The following is a 21,318-nucleotide window of genomic DNA, read 5'->3' on the forward strand; positions in this document are numbered from 1 at the left end:
TGCCCAGGGTCACACAGCTAATAAGCACCTGAGGCTGGATTTTAAAAGATGGAAGAGTTAAAGAATGAAGTAAAATTTTTAGGGATCATCTAGCATAGGTCAAATGTGGGAGAGGTATTTGGGGGGCCAGATGATTTTTCTAGTCTCTGAAATTATATTATGCGGGAAGACACTTGGGTAAGCACTAAGCATAATTCCAGAAATGAAGAGGCCCATGAGGGATGGGGAAGGAGGAAGGCTTTGGCCTGGATGACTTAGCCAGATCTATTCATTCAGGCTAGTAAAGGGTTTTTGACATTTGGGTTGGTTCATTCATTCAACAAGTATTTTATAAGAATCTATTATGTACCAGATCTAGCTCTAGGTGGTTGGTGGGGTTTACAAGACACATAAAGTAATTTCAGGTTAGAGGTTTCTAGCAAGAGGGATGGGGATGGGAAAAGATCATAACTGGCCTCATGTAGGAGATAGCATTTCAGGTGAGTCTTGAAAGAAGCTGGGAATACTGAGCTGGAGGAATACATTCTAGGTAAGAAGGATAGCTTGTGCAAAGGCAGGAGATGGAATGTCTCATTCCAGGGAACAATAAACTTGCAAGTTAGATTGTGACCTAGTGTGTGGAAAACAAGCACTATTCCCACCTTCTCTCTGTTCTTCCCTTGAGAAAGTTTAGAACCTACACAAGGAAGTTTCCCCCTTCTCAAGCATTTATGTCACCACCTCCTCACTGTTTTCTGGAAGTTGTGGATTTACGTAAGTCTTCATATCCCTCAGGAGAATAGTCAGATATTACTCCAACACTAGTATCTCTAGGATCTGTTCCTTTGTGGAGCTCTCTGGCCTCAGTCGCTGATGACATATAGTTGACTCAGAGCCTCATGGGGCCCTGACATTTCTGGTTATTGAAACAATTTGAAGCAGAAATCCTCCAAGTCAAATGTCTTTCCTCCAAGGGTGTTTTCCTGATCCCTAGGCAATCCAATTTCGTTTCCTTTAAAATTTGTTGTTGAATTTTTTAATTAACAAAAATCTTTCTCTTTCCGACTCCAACAAAACCCTTGTAACAAATCTGCAAAAAATAATTCCTTCATTGGCCATCTCCCCAAAATGTGTTTTAGTCTGCATACTGAGTCCATCATCACATCTACTTTTAAGAACTTGTCTTGTTTATGTGGAATGAGAATTGGGACACTCAAGGAAATGGACTTCATCTCTGCAGGCGTCTTTACTCTGAGAATTAAATCTGCATCCCCTATAGGAAGTCAGTTCTTTCAGTCTCAGGTTAAGGCACTGTATTCCACATTGTGGTAAAGGACATTAGTCAGAATACTTGGTTTTTAAGTTCCAGTCCTCCCACTTATGGGCTTGTGAGTTTTTGGACATGTTGATTTTCCTCTCTAGACTTGTTTCAAGCCTTGTAACCACAGGGCCCTCATACTTCCCATAGGTGCAGACACAGGAACCCTGGAGTAAGGGATGTTCCCAAAGGTGGTACTACTGGGTGTAGGATGAATGAGACTCTTAGATCTACTTAAGAAGAGATCCAAACTTTAGAGATCCTAAATCAGGCTGGTCTCCTTTGGAAAGATTGGAGCCTTTGAAATGGGGATGATGTAGAGTAGAACTGGATCTCATATGACCCATTATAATTCCAATCAACATTATTAAGTATTGGTCAGAATTTCATCAGCCCTTAGAGGTCCAGGATGAGCTAGAGCTTAATTATGTAAATATTTATCATCCCAGGAAATATTTTAACTGTTGAGGTGGACTTGGAAAGTCAGGACAGTTTTAGGTTCAAATCTTGGCTCTGAAACATGTATGACTTTGGGTATGCCATTTTATCTGAATTTGTTTTCTCATATGTAAAGTGGGGATAATATTTACACTACCTTAGAGAGGAAGGCCCTTTGCAAACCTTAAAGCATTTCATAAATATTATTATGCAGACTTTATATTATGTCTATTGACATAATCATGATATACTGAGAACCTAGCTTTGGGTTAATGGTATGCATCAGCTGCTTCCTGGACTTGAAAGCTTCTTTTTGAAAAGAAATACAGGTGATGGAATACTACTGTGTTATAAGAAATGATGAGCAGAATGGTTTCAGAAAAACCTGGGAAGCTTTTAAGAACTCATGCAAAGTGAAGTAAGCAGAACCAGAAGACTGTACACAGTGGCAGCAATATTATAAGGATGATCAATTGTGAAAGACTAGCTTACACTGATCAAGATAATGATCAAAGACGATTCCAAAGGACCCACAATGAAAAGCACTATCCACCTCCAGGGAGAGAACTGATGAACTCTGGATGTAGATTGAAGCACAATTCTTTTTACTGTCTTGATTTTTAAATTTTTTTTGTTTGTGTTTTCTTTTGCAACCTGGACTATGGAAGTATGTTTTGTATAGCCTCACATGTATAATCAAAATTAAATTTCTTGCTTTCTCAAAGAGGGGATAGGATTAGGAAGGAGGGTGAGAATTTGGAACTTAAAATTTTAAAAAATGATTATTAAATCTTTTTTTACATGTAATTGGAAGATTTCTAGCGAAATAAAAATAAATTAAAAAAGAGATAGATGAAGGTTCTAGTTTCTGGTATGGCATAATAATTCACATTTCTATAACAGCTTTCAAAATGTTTTTCTAATAGCCTTTATAAAGTAAATAGTGCAAATGTTACTATCTCCATTTTATAGAAGCAGAAACTGAAATCCAGTGACTTGCCCATGGCCACATCCATAGTAAATGCCAGAGAAACAGTTGGAACCTAGATCTCTGACTTGCAAGGATGACTTTCCCTATGTGATCTTAAACAAATGTAAGGTATATTGTGGGGGGAAAAGCTGAATTTGCAATCAGGGGACAAGGGATTTTTCTGGTCCCAAAGATGTATTATGTGAATTTGGGCAAATCTCAGAGCCTCAGTTTCCCCATCTGTATAATGAAGAAGTTGGAGAAGTTGACATCTAAGATGCCATCTAGTTGTAAAGTTGTTTTAGTTGTAATCCTTAAAAAAACACACTCCCCAGGGACCAGAGATTTAATGAATTTTTCTGTAAACCCTTCTAAAATCAGCTTTAGATCAGCGAAATAATATGTTAATCCTGGTAGTTCTCCAGAAATTATAACTGCCCCCACTCTAATTATGTTTTGGACACGTATAGAGGATGAATTTATTCGAAGGCATTTTCAATAGTAAACATTCACGTTGGCAAATAAGTTGTTGGGGACAATTCATGTGTACTTTCTGGATAAAAGCTTAAAACCATCTATTAGATAATACGGTATATAAGACTTTTTATTCAAACTATTTAATAAATAATTCCCTGTCATATGCAAGGTTTGGTTAAGCAAGTGACTTCAAGTGGCCCAGAAATTAGTTACCAAAATAGAAATGATGCAGCTTCGTTGAAGGCTGGGGATAAAATGTGCACCATATCTCTTTTTTCTGTTCCTCTTCAGTAGTGAAACAAGATCATCTTTTAGTTTGTTAACATATCAAAAGCAAGAGCCAAGGAATGCAAAAAGCTATACAACTCCACTGTTATGGTTGAGGCTTTTTCGTTTTTTCCAGATGCAATGAAACTGAATGTTTTGGTATCTCTCTTAATAATAAATGCAGATGCTTTATGCAACCGAATGATTACGGCTAGACATAATCCAACAGCTGCAGTACAGAAAGAAGCTGTTTGCGGTGAGTCAAATCCTTCTTCTAATGAGGGCACCGTGTAATAACAAAAGCAATTTTTGGAGCCGCCTTCCCCCACCCCAGCTCAAGTTTTGTCTGGCTGTCGGTCGGAATCGGAGGCCTGGAGACGACTCAACGAACTGCTCAGGGGGCAGACTAGCAGCAAAGCGGGCCGTGCACGGGAAGGGATCCAGAGCTGCTGTTCCCGTGCAGCCCGAGTGTGAGCTTCACGGTGGCCGGGAATGCTCCAGCAGAAAGGGATACCTGCCGGCTCGAAATCCCGGCTGGAAGGAAGCCTCCCCTGCCCCTTCGCACCTTGCAGTTGACACCCCCACTACTCGAGGCTGGAGGGCCGGCGGGGCCGGGCGGGCGAGTCCCAGGGCCTGCTGCTCGCAGCCCGGGAAACAGACCCAGGAAAAATACAAGCCCTTGGCTCGGCTCCTGGAGGAGTCCGTCGGGCGCCCCCGGGGCCCTTTTGCTACTTCGGTCTTTGCATGCTCCTAGCAGCTGGAGGCCTGGAGGAGCCCTCCGAAGGGAACTGGGTTTATGCAAAAAAAAAAAAAGTTAGCATTGCACAGCTCCCCGTGGGGCCACCCTGGGCCCGGCGGGGGCGCGGGATGGGGGAGGTAGCCCGGACACGCTCCGTGGCTTCTCCTCGGTACACTTCTCCCTCGAACCTGCCGCGGGCGGCCCCTCCCCCACCCCGCACTTCGTTCCCCCTCCCTCCCCAGATCCTTTCATTCCTTTCCCCTCCCCAGAGGCCCAGGCGAGCCATTGGGCCGTCCCACCGCCCCCGCGAACTGACTGGCTCGCGCCGGCCTCCAGCCGCCCCGCCGCGGCTGGCAGTTGGGGTGAGAGCCGGCTGGAGGCCGCTCGCAGCGGCGGCCCCGCCCCCTTCCCCTCCCCCTCCGCCGCTCGAGCCTGCGGTGCGCAGTGCCTTCCCTTCAGTCCTGGTCGGGGGGCGCTGTTGCCGCCTGCTCCCCGCCAGCCTCCGCCGGAGAGGCTGCGCTCCCCTCCTGCTTCAGCTCCAGCCCGGTCCCTCCCCCCTCCTCCGCCTTCTTCCCCTCCCCTCCGGTCGGTGTCTAGTGAATGTGGCGCGGCTAGCCGCGGCTGCCTCGGCCCCGGCGTTAATTTCGGCGTCAAGCTCGGCGTCGTCGTCCGTGTCTCTCCCTCCCACCCCGCCCGCGGTCGCGGAGCCTCCTCCGCCGCCGCCACAGCGGTCCGGGGCTGCGGGAGCGGAGCGCGGGCGGGAAACCGCAAGCTCTAGGAGAGGGCAGGGGGGTGGGGAGGAGGAGGGGACGGAGACCCGGGCCGGGCGGACCGACGGCCGGGGGCCGACCCGCGTGCCTGCCCCCTCCCTCTTTCTCCCTGGATTCGGGACCCGGTGGCGGCAGCGGCAGCGGCAGCGCAAGCGAAGGGCGCGGCAGGCGCGATCGAGACAATAACCCCGGCGGCGGCGGCAGCGGCTGCAGGAGGTGGCCTAGCGAGGGCCTCGGCGGCGGCAGCAGCAGGAGGAAGGGGCGCGGTGCAGCCTCGCTCGTGGGGCCCGGGAGGGGCCCGGTGCGGGGCGCGTCGTCGGCTTCTGCCCACCCGGTGGCACCGCGAGCGCACTCGGCGGCTTTGCAGGATTGCATTCGGATCGTCCATCTCTGGAGCTGGAGCTCGGACGGTCCTCGGCGGCGGCGGGAGAGACCGACCGATAGACAGACAGACACCCTCCCCCCTCCTCCGCCCGCCTCCTGCTCCCCGGCTTAGGTCGAGCTGGTTTTCCGGGTTCCCCTGCGAGAACCTGGATTCTGCTTCTTCGCCCGGGCAGGAAGTGAGTTTCATGCAGTAATTCCGGGCGGTGTCACGAGAGAAAACTTTTTTTTTTGCCTTCCCCTTTTCCTCGGGGGATCCTGGTTGGGGCGGCTGGGAAACTCGTGTCAAAACTTGAGACCAGGAAACCGGCCTGCAACACCCCCCTTCCACCCCAAAAGCCGAAACCAGCCTCCTCTTCCTCTTGCGAGAGGCCGCCCCGCAGCCCCATTCACATCCGCCCTCCCCGAGAGAAAAGACCCCGCGAGGGCTGGCTGGGGAGCCGCGTCTTGGGGAGAAAGCGAGCCCCATCATGCTCCCGCTGGGAGCCTGAAGAAGAGGCCGAGGACTCCGGAGAGGTAATGGGGGGCGAGCGTGGGGAGGGGGGCAGGAGGATTTTTCTGTCCTCGTCCCCTTTGGAAGTCCGACTGCCCTGGATCCGTGAAATATCGGGGCTGCCTCTCGTCCACCTTCTGGCCTCACGTAATATTAGGGGAGAGGTCGGAGGATTCCGGGGAAGGGGGGAAACGCAAAGTTGGTTGTTGTTTTTTTTTTTTTTTTTTTGTTAAGCCCTTGAAGACATAGGATTCCTTTGTTCTGCCCGGGGTCCCGAAGTAGGTAACCACTTGGCCGCTCCTAAAATGCATTCTCCGGAATTTTTTCTTTTAAGTGGACTGAATCTAGCAACTTTGGATTTGCCAATTAGGCAGGAAGATGTCGCTCCTTAGTGGTTTGCCGTGGAGATTGTCTGCCACGTTTGTTTACACTGTTAACTATTCGAGGGCGTTTAAGTTAAGTTCTCCAGGAGGGTCGGTCCCCTGACAGTCGCCGTGCGTGCGGCTGCTGGCTTTTTAACAAAATGACTACAACAACAAAAACTCCTTGTTTAATTTGAGGGTAGGGATGGGGTTTAAGGAGGTTTTGGTAAAATTTAGCCTGCGTTTTCTTGTCCGCAAGAGAGGGCATTTATTTTGGCCCTTTAAGGAACCATATGACAAAGACTTGTTTAACAAGTTTATTAAAAAACAATTATCTTAATCGGATTTTTCCTGTTAGTGCCCAGTTTAGAAATGAACGGAAATAAGGGATATGATTCCTTGTTCTTTCGAGTAAAGAGGAAGGTGTAAGTTTTGAAAAACACCTGCAACTGGGTTGATAAGCCTTTGATAATCTTTATCTGCATGACAGCCACAGTACACATTTATGCACAGCTTTTCTCGTATTTATACTTGATTTTTTGAGGATTTTACCATTTTGGCATAAATATTTTATATTATATTATTGTATATAATGGATTTCTGTTTAGGAAGAGTTGTTATCAAATTTAATTTGGAGGCTGGACTAAAACATGGCAAAAATTTATTGTATTCTCTGATTTAAAGAGTCACAAAATCTGAGTTGGAAGAGATGTCAGAGGCCACCTAGTTCAGTCCAAGTGTTCGAAACAATTAGTAGACTTCACAGATTCTATCAGTTGGTTCTTGGGTTTCAGCAGATCCGAATTTGTTAGTGTGAAAGGATAGTTTAACTTTTGTCGGTAGTACTTAGGGGGCTAAGGAGCAAAAAGGTTGTCTTTTTGAGTACAAGGAAAATTCTGTAGGTAATTTCCCTTTAAAATGTCAGTTGATACATAGTTTACTTATCAGATCTCAGATAATTGGTGGCAATTGGAAAAGATGGTAGCTTCCTTAGGGAAAGGAGAAAGTTCAAGTTTAAAATATTTCGATCAAATGTATTATTTATTACTTCTTCCTAACAGCTTTGATCTGTATTAAATGCAAAAAGACAAATATTAAAATTTTACTGCTACATGTTAAGTTGGCCTTTATCAGTAAAGAAACTTTTCTCTCCAGATAGTTATTTTCTTGCTAGTTAGTTAGTTCTGTAAGTAAATACTAAATCAAACTAGCTTGCTTAAGGAATATAAAATGCATATTATTACCTAGCCAAAGAGGTTATTCCTGGACATCTGAAAAAGCTGAACAAAATAAATGACATTGAACTTGAGATTCCTTATATGGCATATCCTTGGCACAAAAGCAACAAAGCCTAAATAGAGCAGCAGTCCTCTTACAAAGAAAGAGTGCTTTCCAGAGTTTTGTTTCTCTGTCCCAGTAACTTACAGAAGAAAATTGTTATATCCAGCAATGTCTATGAACCAGTTTTTGTTTTTTTATGTAATTTTTGTTTATCTCCTCTTGGGGGAGCCACAAATAAAGAGTCTAGGTTTTGAGTCAAGAACTTTTTAAACCGGTGTTATTAGTGTTTTTTGAATAAATGTTCCTTACCTCTCCTGCCCCCCCACCTTCTGTTAGGAAACTGTACCATTGCAGAACCTCCATTATTTTGCAGTTTATAATTTGTAGAATTTCCTGGGCCACTGATGATTTGCACCAAGTCACTTAGCCAAGTGTGTGTCCAAGGCTTGACTTGAATTACAGGTCTTACCTTGAGACCAACTCTCTAGTCATGTTGCCTATTTTTCTTTTTTTCTTTAATAAAAGCATAATCCACTTAGTAAGTATAGATCTTAGAATTCCACAGGTCCATTAAGCTTGTTGGATACTAACTTGATGAATTTATGAGACTATTTTCTTCTGACAGCCTAGAAATAGAGAGTAGACACAATCCCAATTCACTTAACTTCCCTAGGCTTTTTTCCTCACTCGTAAAATGAAGGAGCCTGACAGGATGATTTCTAAGTCCCCTTCCATCTTTACATTCTAGCATTTTGTAATTCTTGCTTTTTTTGTGTGAGCATATTTTTTTTTTTGGAGGGAGTATGAGCATATTTATAAAAATTACATTTCTCCTAAATACTGTTATCAGTTGTCTGCAGTGGTTCAAATATTTTTAAAATGGTCTCAAAGCTTAGTGCATATGTATATAAATACTTAGAACTCTTTTGCAGTATTTGATCAGTGGCAGACATCCCTGAAAATTTTGCTTATGGTGCATAAAATATAGTTAGTGATTTTTATTTGGTTTGTTGAAAATAGAAAATTTAAATGTGGATTTACTTCCACTTGCTAGTTATGTGGTTTGAGTGTTAAGTAATAAAGAACAATTTGCAGTTTTAGATGATGTCATTCTAACATTTGAGTGCATGAAAAAGCTTATGCCAAAGGGTGGAAGCCAAATTTTGATTTTGTGGTTTTAGTTGTCTTGGGTTTAGTAATGAAGGTGGAAGCAGCATACTGTGGGGGAATGAGTACTGGATTTGGAGTTAAGAGGACTTGGGCCCTGCCACTTTGCAACTTGTATGATTGTTGGCAAATTTTCCAAACTCCTTGGTCCTCTGTCTCCTCATCTTTAAACTGAGGGGGTTTGGACTAGAAGACCTCTAGGATCCTTTCCGGCTCTGAATCTGTGATCTTAATTGTTTCGTTTAACTCCTTGTGATAAGTTTGCACTGTATATGTTTCTCCTATGCAAGAATGAAAAGGTTTAAACAAAAATTATTAACCCAATTTGTTTTTGAAATTGAAATGATTTTCTTAATGAACTTCAATCCATTTCCACCTTACTTTGCACTTTAACCTTTCTCTACCACTTTTTCTCTTTCTCCTGGAACACCCCTTAATGCATATAAACCTCTAGAATGCTTGCTTACTCTTTCAGATGCATTTTTTAATTTTCTTAACATGCTTGGCAATTTTTGGTATTTTAAATTGTGGCATGTGATTTCTTAATCAGGAACATAATTTAATTATTTAGTACTCATAATATGCTAGGTACCATAAAGAAAGTATAATTGATATACATTTTGCTTTTTATAAGCTTAAGTTCCAAGCTTGGAATGCCAAGAGAATTTTTGTTTTCTCCACTTAGACATTTCCTCTTCCAAGGCTTAGGTGATGTATTTATCTTCTGTTCCTTCCTAGGTTGCTATGATAAGAATCACATATCACGTCCATTTTCCTTCTGTCACTCAGATTGATCGTTTGACTTTCTTTTCCATTTTCTGGAAACTTCAGTTGTTGTTACCCTACCTAATTCCTTTCCCTCTTCTTCCTCTGACTGCTTTATTTGACAGTCATTTGCATTTCCCTTTCTCTATTCAGTGCTTTGGATGTCTCTGAGCTTGCTTTCTCTTGGGACTGTCTTGTATTCACTTGAACTGCTGCTTGCCCATCTCTTCTTCACTGTTCCATGCCTCATGTCCCTAGTTGTGTTGAAGGTCCTGTTAAAAAATTCTCCCAAGAAGGTTTTGCTTCCTAAACCAATCTGATTTTGTATCTTCTCTTCATTTAAATTCCTAGTTTATGATTTAACATAGTAACTTGTCATCATTTTTGCATGTGTTTTGTTTTCTATCTAGATTGTAAACTCCTGGAAGTCAGAAATAGTGTGACATCGGGTCACCTTATATTTTTATCTCTCTTTCCTCTGGTCTTTTTAAAAAAAAATCGTTATTACTTCCATGATAGCATTCTTTGTCTCTATATCAAATCATTATTACTTTTACCTTAAGAATTCTAACTACTAGGGTGACCCTGGGCAAGTTACTTAGCTTCACTGTGCTTCAGTTTTCTCCCCTGTAAAATGAAGGAATTTGACTGGTGAAGCCTATGGACTGTTTCTCAGAGTAATGTTTTTAAATGCATACAGTAACAAACATAGCATTATAAAGGAAACCAATTATGTTGAAATACACATTTACATATTGAAAAAACAAACAAGTTTAGTTACCTCAGGCTAAATACCCCTCACCTAGAAGATCTCAAAACACTGTACTAGGCATCATTGTGTGACAGGGGATTAGGCATAAAACCGAAGGTACAGGCCACTTCTTGTCTTGTAATCTAAAATAGGTGCTATAAACAAATTGGGTCTGGGACCGAAACTATAATTTCAATGGTCTAGGGAACTCCAGGATGAGGAAATTCCATCTACCAATGTGGTTTGGCACTTCTGTGACTTAGAGAGTTATCTATAGATAGATAGTGATAAGCAAGCACAGTAATTTCATTTATCCGGAGATCACTTATTCAGTGATTTGAATTATCCAGGAGACAGTGGAGAAATCTAGGGATAAGTTAAAAAAGACCTGAGCAGCCTACATAGCAGACACACAGTTATGGTAAAGTAAAACTTATACTTTATTTATGAGAACTTTGAAAACTCAGTCTATTTAATTTTGACTTTACAAAGAATTCTAATAAGCTGGCTTTTCTGGCTTCCTGCGCCATGTCAGATTAGAAGTAGCAAATTAAAAGGGAAATTGAGGTGTTTGAGAGAAGCAAACATAGACTTCAGCAAGAAATGACAGGAGATGATAAGGAGCAGAAAGAGAAAAATTACAAAAAAGTAGACAAATGAAAAAACATTGTTGACTTTGGTCACTTAGTTATTGGGCTATCATTGCATTACAGCTCAATATAATAGTTAATTCTATGGTGACCTATCGTCATTAAGAAAAACTTAAATTATATTCATTGTACTCTCTTTAAGAAGACGTGGGAATACATAATACATTTGGTTAAAGTTTTTTTTGGAGGGGGAAGGCAGGGCAGTTGGGGTTAAGTGACAGAGCTAGTAAGTGGACCAAGTGTCTGAGGCTGGATTTGAACCCAGGTCCTCCTGACTCCAGGGCCCGTGTTCTACTCACCGCGCCACCTAGCTGCCTCCATTTGGTTAACATTTTTAAAAAGTTTTTCCTTAAAGTGTAAGCTTTAGTTATCTGGAAGATTTGCTTGGGATTGTGAAATACCTCATTCACCAACAGTAAAGTCTTTTGGTATAACATTCAGCTGGAAGTATTGAAACCTTGGTTTTGTTATAGGCCATCCACAAATGAGCTGTGTGACTTGGTGTAGATTACTTAGTTTCTTGGGACCTCAGTTTTCTCATCTTTAAAGGTTGGACTGGATCTCAGATTCTTTCTAATTTGATGATTTATTGAATCATAGTGAAATAAATATGTATTTTAAAAGTATGTTAAAAAAAACCCACTTCTCTTGCCTTTTACGGGCTTACATATTGGAGAAGATAGTCTTCCGAGTTCTAGTTTTACGTGAGAGTGGCTTTGACAGTTAGCTGTGTTCTTCCTCTGTTGGGAGCAAGTTTAAAGAGAATGATCCTCTCCTATAATGCAGTGTTTGATTTCTTTATACTACTGGAAACTCTTTGGCAGATCACTAGTATTTCATATTAGTATGAAGATCAGTCTAAGAAGCCTGAAACCTCCAGAGAGCTCGCTATGGACTTGTCCTAGCCCCAACCTCCAGCATCCTGGAAGCAGATTTTCTTTTTTGGTCCTTCCCTATGGCTTCTGATTCATTCAAGGAGACACTTTAGGTACACCCACGTACAAGGGAGTCTCCCAGAATATTCATAGCTAGCTCATGTTATTAAATTTTATTTTCTTTTCAAATCTATAATCTCTTTCTCTCCCACATTTCCCCTCTCTTACTCCCCTTTGATAAAACAAGAAAAACAAAACTTTTACAAACATGTATAGTTACGCAAAACAAATTCTTACATTGGCGATATCTAAAAAATTACTCTGTCAACTCTGTTAGGAGGTGGGTAGCATGTTTTATGTCATGAGTCCTATGGAATTGTGGTTGGTTACTATATTGATCAGCATTCCTGAGTCTTTCAGAGTTGTCTCTAATTGTTCCCTTGGTTCAGCTCACTTCACTTGGCATCAGTTCATAGAAATCTTCCCAGGTTTCTCTGAAACTGTCACCTTCTTTACTACTTATAGTACAGTAGTATTCTATTATATTCATAGGCCATAATTTGTTTAGCCATTTCTCAATTGATGGGCACCTCATCAGTTTCTAATTCTTTGCCACTACAAAAAAAGAGCTACTTTAAATACTTTTTTTTAAAGATATAGGTTATTTTCCCCATTGTTTGATATCTCTGGAATATAGGCCTAGCAGTGGTAACTCAGAGTCAGTGAGTTTGTACAGTTTTGTAATTTGGGGGGCATAATTTTTTTTAATTAAATTGTTTTCCGGTCCAAAATTGCTTCACAACCCCCCCACCCCCCCACCCCCCTTGAGGAAGCAGGAAAAACAAAATGGTTAGGAGCATGTACTGTTGAACAAAACAGATTCCTGCTTTGGCCATGACCAAAACCAAACAAAACTCCAAAACAATAAGCCTCAATCTGAGTCAGAGTCTATAAGCTATCTTATCTGGAGGTGAATAGCAATGGTTGGCCATTATGTTGATTACAGTTGCCATGGTTTTCAAAGTTGTCTTTACAGTGTTTGTATTTATGAATTGTTCTGGTTACAGGACCATATCATTTGTGGTTTCTTATAGCACAATAGTATTCCATCAGATTCTTATGCTATAATTTTATCAAGTCATTCCTTAATTGATGGATTCTCCCTTAGTTTCCAGTTAGCCCTTACAAGGAGAACTACTATACATTATTTTTGTATATGTGTCATTTTCCTCTTTCTTTGTTCTCTTTGGGATATAGATCTAGTATGCAGCATCATTGGGTCAAAGGTTATACATAGTTTAATAGTATTTTGGGCATAGTTCCAAATTGCTCTTCAGAATGGCTGGACCAGTTCACAGCATTACATGTACCTGTTTTTCCACAGTCCCTCTAGCATCTGTCATTTTCCTTTTTTTTGCCAGTTTAGCCAATCTGATAGGCATGAAGTAGGAACTCAGAATTGTTTTAATTTGCTTTTCTCTTAACGATTATTGATTTGGAGCACTTTTTTGTATGGTTGATAATTTTCCTTTGAAAACTGCCTGTTCATAGCCTTTGACCATTTGTTGTTGTTGCCTGTCCTTTGTTTTGGAAGAGGACCTGTGAAGTTACAGGGTTAAGTCTTGACTCCAGCATGAATTGGATTTAAGTGAGGCAGAGTTGCACAAACTTGTCAGCCTCACTCTCTTTTCCAGAGTCATTGAAGTCCAGTGGCAAGACAAAGTCAAGATGACTGGTGATGGCCTGGGATGAAGTGGACGACTTTGGCGTCTTCAGTGTCTGACCAAGCGCTTAGTGTTCCACGGCGCCTGCTTTAGCTGCCTTCATGGCCATTGGAACAAATTGTTCTCATCTACGACCATTCTGCCGGGAAGAAGTCTTCACATGTTGGGATAGACATCCCCCATGTTTGAGGACTATCAACTATCCTCAACCTGGTTTAGCCCTTCTGCTGAGATGGTTTTATCGAGGTGTAGCTGTTGCACATGCTACAGCTTCTTGGAGCCCCAGGTGAGAGTTGAGTGCCAGGTGGAAACCAAAAATGAGCAGCATTGAGAAGGTTCAGCAAGCCCTCACACAGAGGTGCATGTCATCCCTGAACACTCCATATACCCCATGTGAAATGTGGTTGAGATACAAAGGTGAAAAATAGTTGCTGGCCTGAAGGATCTTAAAAAGCAATGGGGAGATATTACAAGCATGACATTATTAGTGAACTGAATTTGGTGTTGAAAAGGAAAAACAGTCTATTTGACATTTGAATACCAAGAAAAAATTATCTGCCAAGTAACTGAGATATATAATTCTTAGTGATTTTCTGCCAGCAAATATACAAATCAGAACAAGATTGTGGAAGAAATGCTTGGCCAATAAGATGGCACCTATACTTATCAAATGTAACTAGTTCATCTGTTATGACCCCTGGTTAAGGAATACCTCCATGTTAAATTCATATTTTTCAGCCAGAATGTTACCTTAATAACCTCTTTTTTTTTTAAAGACTAAGTCTTTATACGAGTACTAAAATAAGAACCATGAAATCTGTTTTAGCCTTGTTATTGTTCTTGTTATGTGATATCTTACATTTTCTTCTTCTTCTTCTTCTTCTCCTTCTTCTTCTTCTTCTTTCTCTCTCTTTTTAGCCTTTTAAATTTGTTGTAATATCTCTGGTTGCCTCATGGAGTCATTGGCTTCTCTTTGGTCCATTCTAATCTTCAAGGAGTTTATTGCTTGAGCAAGGGTTTGTGCTGTTTGTTCTAATCTGTTAATTCCCATTTGAGTTCTTCCTCCTTCCATAATTCTCATTTATTTTCCAATTTTTCCCTCAAGCACTCTCAGTTCAGTTTGCTTTTTTGTTTGCTTGTCCTTCTAGCCTACTTCCTGACCTTGGACTTGGGCTCTGTGCACTTCTAGAAGGAAGGTCTTGGATAGTTCTGTTATTTCTTGAGTTATTGAGTGTTGTGTTATTCTAGGATCTCACTGACATGCTGGGGACCTGCAGGCTAGTATAACTTAATTTGTTCCACTGATTGACCTCTCTGTTTCTTAACCAGTACCAAATGGTTTTGACGATTTTTAGTATATAGTTTGAAGTCTAGTACTTCTACGCATTTCCCTTCATATTCTTGATGTTTTGTTCCTCCTGATTAATTTTGTTATTTTTAGTAGCTTTTTAAAGTAATATTTTGGTAGTTTGGTATGGTACCAAATAAATTAATTTGTGTTGTCACTTTTATCTATTTCTTACTATTGGTAATATACAGAAATGCTAATGATTTATGTGGGTTTTACTTTATATCTTGTAACTTTGCCGAAGTTTTTGTTTCAATCAATTATTTACTTGGCTCTCTATATTAACCCCTTCATTTTTGAAGATGAAGAAATAGCAGAGCTTGTGAATTGTCCAATGGTTCCAGAGGTAATAGCAGCAAATATCATTTGTGGGCTTTGACCTCAGATCTGCTGACTCCAGAGCTTTTTGTACTATACCAAACTGTGAGTGAGAGGGAAGAGACCAAGTTTACCCCATGGTTTTGAATCATGTGTGAAATCGAAGAATGCCTTGGGAGATGGGACAGAATATAAAGTTCTTTTTGGTACTTGTTGACTTTCAGGTCCTGGTGGAACATTCCTGATTGGAAATTCCTGTAGCTTTGAAGTATATGGCTTTGAAGTGTGAGAGGGCCAGAAGTATAGAAGTCTTGTAAGTTAGGTTATTCTTAATCATTGCCTTCCTAATAACTGCTCTACTTTCTCAGCCAAAGGAAAGAGAAGGGCACCAGAGATTCAAGGAAATAGAAACAGTGCATATGTTCAGTGTTATACAGTGCATATGTTCAATGTTATACCTCTTTTCTCAGTGTTACCCTTGCAGACTTAATGAAGTTGGTTAGAGAGAAGTGTGGCACATTCAGATTTCATGTGTTATGTGCTGTAGCAGACAGGTCGAGAGGAATTGAACTTGATCACTGATAGCTTGTTCTGGAAATTTATTTTAATTTACTCTTCTTTTTTAATTATTTGCCGTTTACTCTAAATTACTCCAATTATCTAATATTCTGACACCTAACTGAAGAAGGGGATGAAGAATCTGCAATATTTAGCTCAGAGAAGTAGATATTTAGGTTTCATAACCACCTTTCCCATATTTAAAAGTAGTTACATGGAAGAGAAACAAGACTTAACCTGTGTGGTTCCATATGACAGAATTAGTACCAGTAGGTCCAAGTTAGGAGGAGACAGATTTCATGTCAATGCAGGGGAAGAAATTCATTAAAATTAGAACTGTCCTAAAAGAATGGGCTACCTTGCAAAATAATGACTTCACTATTTATAATTATTCAGGTAGAAGGATAACATTGCAGGAGAGGGCCTCTCTCTTTGGATGAGACAGTTAACTCCAGACATGCCCCCAGCTTTATGTCCATTAGTAGTTTCTTGTAGCCTTAGGATAAAATACAAACTTCTTATAGCTTGGTATTTTAAAATCCCACCACAGTCTAGCTTGCCTCACTTTCTAGCATATTTCACATTACTGCCCTTTATGAAATCTGCATCCCACTGGTTTCCTGAACTCCTGCCCCTTTTGTAAGTCTTTCACCAAGTCTGGAATTTACTCCATTTTTCATTTCTGCCTCTTAAAATCCTTGTCTTCCTTTAGGCTTCAACTTAGGTGTTATCTTCCATTATCTTTACCCTCCACACCCACATGTTGAGTGCTTTCTCTCTCCTCAGTTTTCCTTGTAACATACACATTTGTGTTTGACTTGTAACCCATTTTCCCCAGTAGAATATAGTCTTCTTGAGGTTAGGGAATTTAAAAAATTGCATCTACGTATCCTTGTATACGTATACGTAGTTTGTATCCTTGTATACGTAGTAGTTTCAAGATTTTCTCTTTCGGATTAAGAAAGGGTAGAAACCATGGTCAGCGATAAATGGTATTATTGAAAATAGGAGACAGCTCCTTTCTGGGATCTGAAGAGAAAAGGTAACTGAGAAGTACTTTAAGGGATTGACACTGGCATGAGGTCATAGGTTATTCTTATTCCTGATTAAGAGCCTTTTGTTCTACTTTTTCCCTTCTGTTTTTAGTTGGTTTTTAGTTGAAGCTCCTATTTCAGATCATGGGAGCCACCACCAGTTACTTGTACCTTATAAAGTCCTGTTCCAGTTGCTCAGAAAGGAAGCAATAGTTCTCATACTACACAAACATTACGTGCATACTTACATGCATTCCATTTGGCTGGGAGCTAGGGGTACTCACACAAAAGGTCTACACTCAAGGAGTTGACATTGTACTGGGTAGAGAGACCTCACTTGTTCAGTAGATGAGGTGGGGAAAGGCTCTGCCTTAGATTATTTTTGTTTCTGTAAGACTTTTTTGGATTGGCCTAAGAACCTAATCACCATGTATGACATTGATTTTTGGAAAAATTCATTTCCCCTTTAAATTCCAACTTGGAATAAAATTATTTTTACATTGGGGATTACTTGTAGTGAGTTTCATTTTTCTATAATTGTCATGTCAACTGCAGAGCTAAATTGTAGGCCCGTGGAGGGCAAAGATCATGACTCCCTATTTTGTGTTCCCCATGTCACTCTAGTATAGTATTGTGGACATAGTGCTTAATAAACATTTAACTGTTTTTTTAGTTCTGTGGATTTAATTTGCATTCAGAATCAAACTAACTGATAGTCCACCTTCTTTTTCCAGATATCCTGTACCTTTTTACACACACACACACACACACACACACACACACACACACACATATTTTTCAATCATATAATACAGTTTGTAATAGAAACTTTCTTCAGTTGCTTGCCACTGAAATTCTTGCCACCTCAGAACTGAAGGCAAATTGAAGAATTCTCAGTGTGTACTCTATAGAAGGGTATATCCTCTGATTCATATATTTCTTTTGCAACCTATCTTCTTCAACATCCAAAAAGCATCTTCCTGGATTATCTAGAATTCCTATCTGGATTATGTTTTGTATTTGTACTCTACTGGTAATCTAGAGTTTGATTTTGCTGGGTTGACTCTCTGTTATTACCTCCCATCCCCCTCAGTCGTTCAGTTGTTCATGAACTGATAACAAATATTCCCCCAGTATCCCTGTCTCCCAGAGAGCCATCTCATATAACAGACAATATTTTTTAAAGGCAAGAAAGGAGAAAAAAGTCAGTATAACTGATCAATATATTGAAAAAGTCTGCAAATACATACAGTGTTCAACAATTAATGGACCTCCTACTTCTGCAGAGGGGTAAGTTAGGAGTGTCTTCTCATGTGTCTTCTTTCTAGCTATGCTTATTCTTATAATTTTGCAGTATTCACTTTCAATTTTGTGTGTGCTATGTAATCATTCTTTTATATTATTGTAGTCATTGTATGGATTATTTTCTTGGCTCTGCTTATTTCACTCTGCATCAGTTCATGTAGATTTTTCCATGCTTCTTTATATTTATCACTGTCATCATTTCTTGCAGCATACTTAATATTCCTTTATGTTCTTGTGCCACAATTAGTTTAGCCATTCCCCAAATGCTGGGCATCTACTTTGCCTCTAATTCTTTGCTTTCACAAAAAGTGCTGCTATAAATATTTTGCTGTATATGAGGACTTTCTTCTTATCAGTGGCCTCCTTGAGTCCTAAGCCCAGTATTTGGACCTTTGGTAAAAGGTATGGATATTTTAGTCACTGTATTTTCATAATCCCAAAATCTCCATTTCATTGCAACTCAAAAGTAAATTAAGAAGTCGAGATTACATTCTTCTACTCAACATTCATTCAAAATAGACTCCTCCCCTGCTGTTGAGTTGCATTGGGGAAGAGACCCTGTTTTAAATAACTTTGTATTTCCCCCAGTGCCTACCTAGCACTATGCTTTGCACTTAGATGCCTGTGGAATGAACGAGTGTTGTTTAACTTGTGTTTCTTAATCTTGTTCAGAATTCTTGGGCATAATAGGAATCTGAAAGCTCCCCCACCCAATTATTTTTCATTTACAGTTTGCATATGTAGGAAAATTGGACAGCTTTTATAGATTTCTCAGAATGTGATTTGTGAAATTGGCAATTGGCCAGTGATGGAAGTGTTAAAATGGAACCGGAAACAGATTCAGCAGGAAAGTCATACATACACACTCAACTAAATACGGGACTAATGGAAACAGAAGAAACACTGGTAGTATGTAGTCTCTTCAGTACAAATAATTCCTAATAGAAGTTTGAATAAAGGGGCAAAGTAGGGTTAACAGTGCAATTAAAAGGAATAATTATGTAAAAAATGGAAAGCATTTAGGAACTTTACTTCTGTCAAGCCCTTGCAGAGTTAGAAATGTTAAACTTTGTTGCTCTTTGCCTGGTTCTATGTTTGCCTTTGTTTTCAAAGAAGTATAATTCAAATGGTGACAGTATTTGGAATTGATTTTTCTTGAGAGAATCAGCACAGCCTCTGAGTTTATTTTGTTTGGCTATAGGAATAGAATTGTCTTTGGCCAGCTTTTTCTTAGAATTCACTGGTTAAAGGAATAATGATACTATGCTTTGTAGGAAGAGGAGTTATTGTCTTTTGTGGTAGTGTTATTATTAAGATTGTACCTCTGTGTCTAAGTTTCCAAGCTATGATTTATTGTTAATGACTGAGTAGTCCTGTCAATCCTCATAGTGTGAGTCTGTCTGTCTCATATGCACCTCCATCTCTCTCTTTCTCTTTCTCTTTCTCTCTCTCATTATCTGTTATACACATCTAATATCTGTATCTGTCTAATTCTAATATTTGTATATGTCTAATTGATCTGTCAAAGTTACTAGCTATCCATAATTGAAGAACTCAAAGAGTTTTTTCTATTGTTTGATGAGTCTTGAAATGTGTTAATATTGATTATTTTGCCATTTAATTGCTAAACTCTTGGAAGAATTCATGGAAAGCAAGAGAAGAGCTGGTTGGGGGGGAAGGAAGAGGGGAAGGGAATGCATTCATATCTTTTATCATAGAAAAGATAGTATGATATATCTAGGAGCTCTTATAATAACAATCGGTTGATTGTATAGTTTTTGGTTGCTTTTTGAAGAAGCAAAGTTCATTAAATAAGCAAGGCTCTTGATATCTTCCAGTAGATTTCTGGTTGGTCTCCTTGCCTCAAGTATTTGTCCACTATTCAGTAAATTCCAGTGGCTCCCTGTCACCTCCAGGACAAAATATAAAATTCTCTTTGGCTTTTAAAGCCATCCATGTAACTTAGCCCTTTCCTGCCTTTCAGACTTATAGCTTATTCTCCCCAGGTATTCTTCAATCCAGTGACACTGGCTTCATTACTGTTGTATAAGACACTCCATCTCCCTACTTCAGGCATTTTTCCCTGGCTGTCCCTCATGCCTGGCACTCCCCCTCTCTCCTCACATCTATTCCCTGGCTTCTTTGGTTTTTTTTAGGTTCCAGATAAAATCCTATCTTATACAAGAAGCCTTTGCAGATTCCCTTTAATGCTTATGTCTTTCCTGATGATAATTTCCTATTTCTACTGTGTATTTGTTTGTATATAGTTATTGCTAGAATTCTACATCACCAGGGTTAAGGATGTGGAGCCCCTGCGATCTGGAAAATCTGCATTAAGATTTTCTTGGCCCTCCCTTTGAATCAGAGAAGAAGTTTGAATTTTTTTTTCTTTTGTGGGATGTTTATAATACTATATTGTAAAATGTGGGTTAAGTATTTGGTCATAGGCTATATTATACAATGCTATACATATATTTTATGCACGTTGGAGTTTCCAGACTTTTTCTGTGTCATCCGCTGGCCTTCTCATGTCTGTCTGTGACTTCCACAAAACTCTCCCAAATTCCCATTTAATTTCTTATGCTAGCCTGCTATATATTGAAATTGTGGTGGGGAAAATTGAGGTGTAGAAGGGATAACTAGTTGGTTGCACACTGTCTCCTTAATTAAAACCATGAGTTTCTTGAGAGTGTTTTTAAAATTTTTTTTTTATTTTCACCACGATTATATGTAAAAAACAATTTTTAACATTTTTTTTAAAGTTTTGAGTTCCAAATTCTATTCCGCCCCCACCCCCAGACAGTAAGCAATCTGATATGGATTACACATGTACAGTCATGTAAAACATTTCCATATTAGTCATTTTGTGCAAGAAGACTTGAACAAAAAAAGAAAGGAAGAAAAAGAAAAGTGAAAGATAGTATGCTTCAATCTATATTCAGACAACATCAGTTCTTTTTCTGGAGGCAGCATATTTCATCATGAGTCCTTTGGGATTGTCTTAGATCATTGTATTGCTGAGAATAACCAAGTCATTCACAGTTCTTGTACAGTATTGCTGTTACTGTGTACAGTATATTTTTGGTTCTGCTCAGCTTGCTTTGTTATCAGTTCATGTAAGTCTTTCCAGGTTTCTCTGAAATCATCTTACTTGTCATTTCTTATAGCACAGTAATATCCTATTAACAATCATATGCCACACCTTGTTCAGCCATTCAACTGAGGGCATCCCCTCAGTTTCCAATTCTAATCTACCGCAAAAAGAGCTACTATAAATAATTTTGTACAAATAGGTCCTTTTCTCTTTTCTCTCTCTTTTTAAAAAAAATCTCTTTGGGATACAGACCT

General features: G+C 40.0%; 1 protein-coding gene across 6 annotated transcripts in view; it reads left to right on the forward strand.

Moving 5' to 3' along the window:
* Window positions 1–5,098: 5,098 nt before the first annotated feature.
* The window catches only part of ERBIN (erbb2 interacting protein), a 191,029-nt gene continuing 174,809 nt past the window's right edge, over window positions 5,099–21,318 (forward strand). For all 6 annotated transcript variants that reach the window (XM_036762182.1, XM_036762176.1, XM_036762190.1 and 3 more), the window contains exon 1: window positions 5,099–5,855. The gene's annotated coding sequence lies outside the window, so the exon portion shown is untranslated. The remainder of the gene's footprint in view (window positions 5,856–21,318) is intronic.

This window comes from Trichosurus vulpecula, chromosome 1 (assembly GCF_011100635.1).
Source record: "Trichosurus vulpecula isolate mTriVul1 chromosome 1, mTriVul1.pri, whole genome shotgun sequence".
Lineage (NCBI taxonomy): Eukaryota > Metazoa > Chordata > Mammalia > Diprotodontia > Phalangeridae > Trichosurus > Trichosurus vulpecula.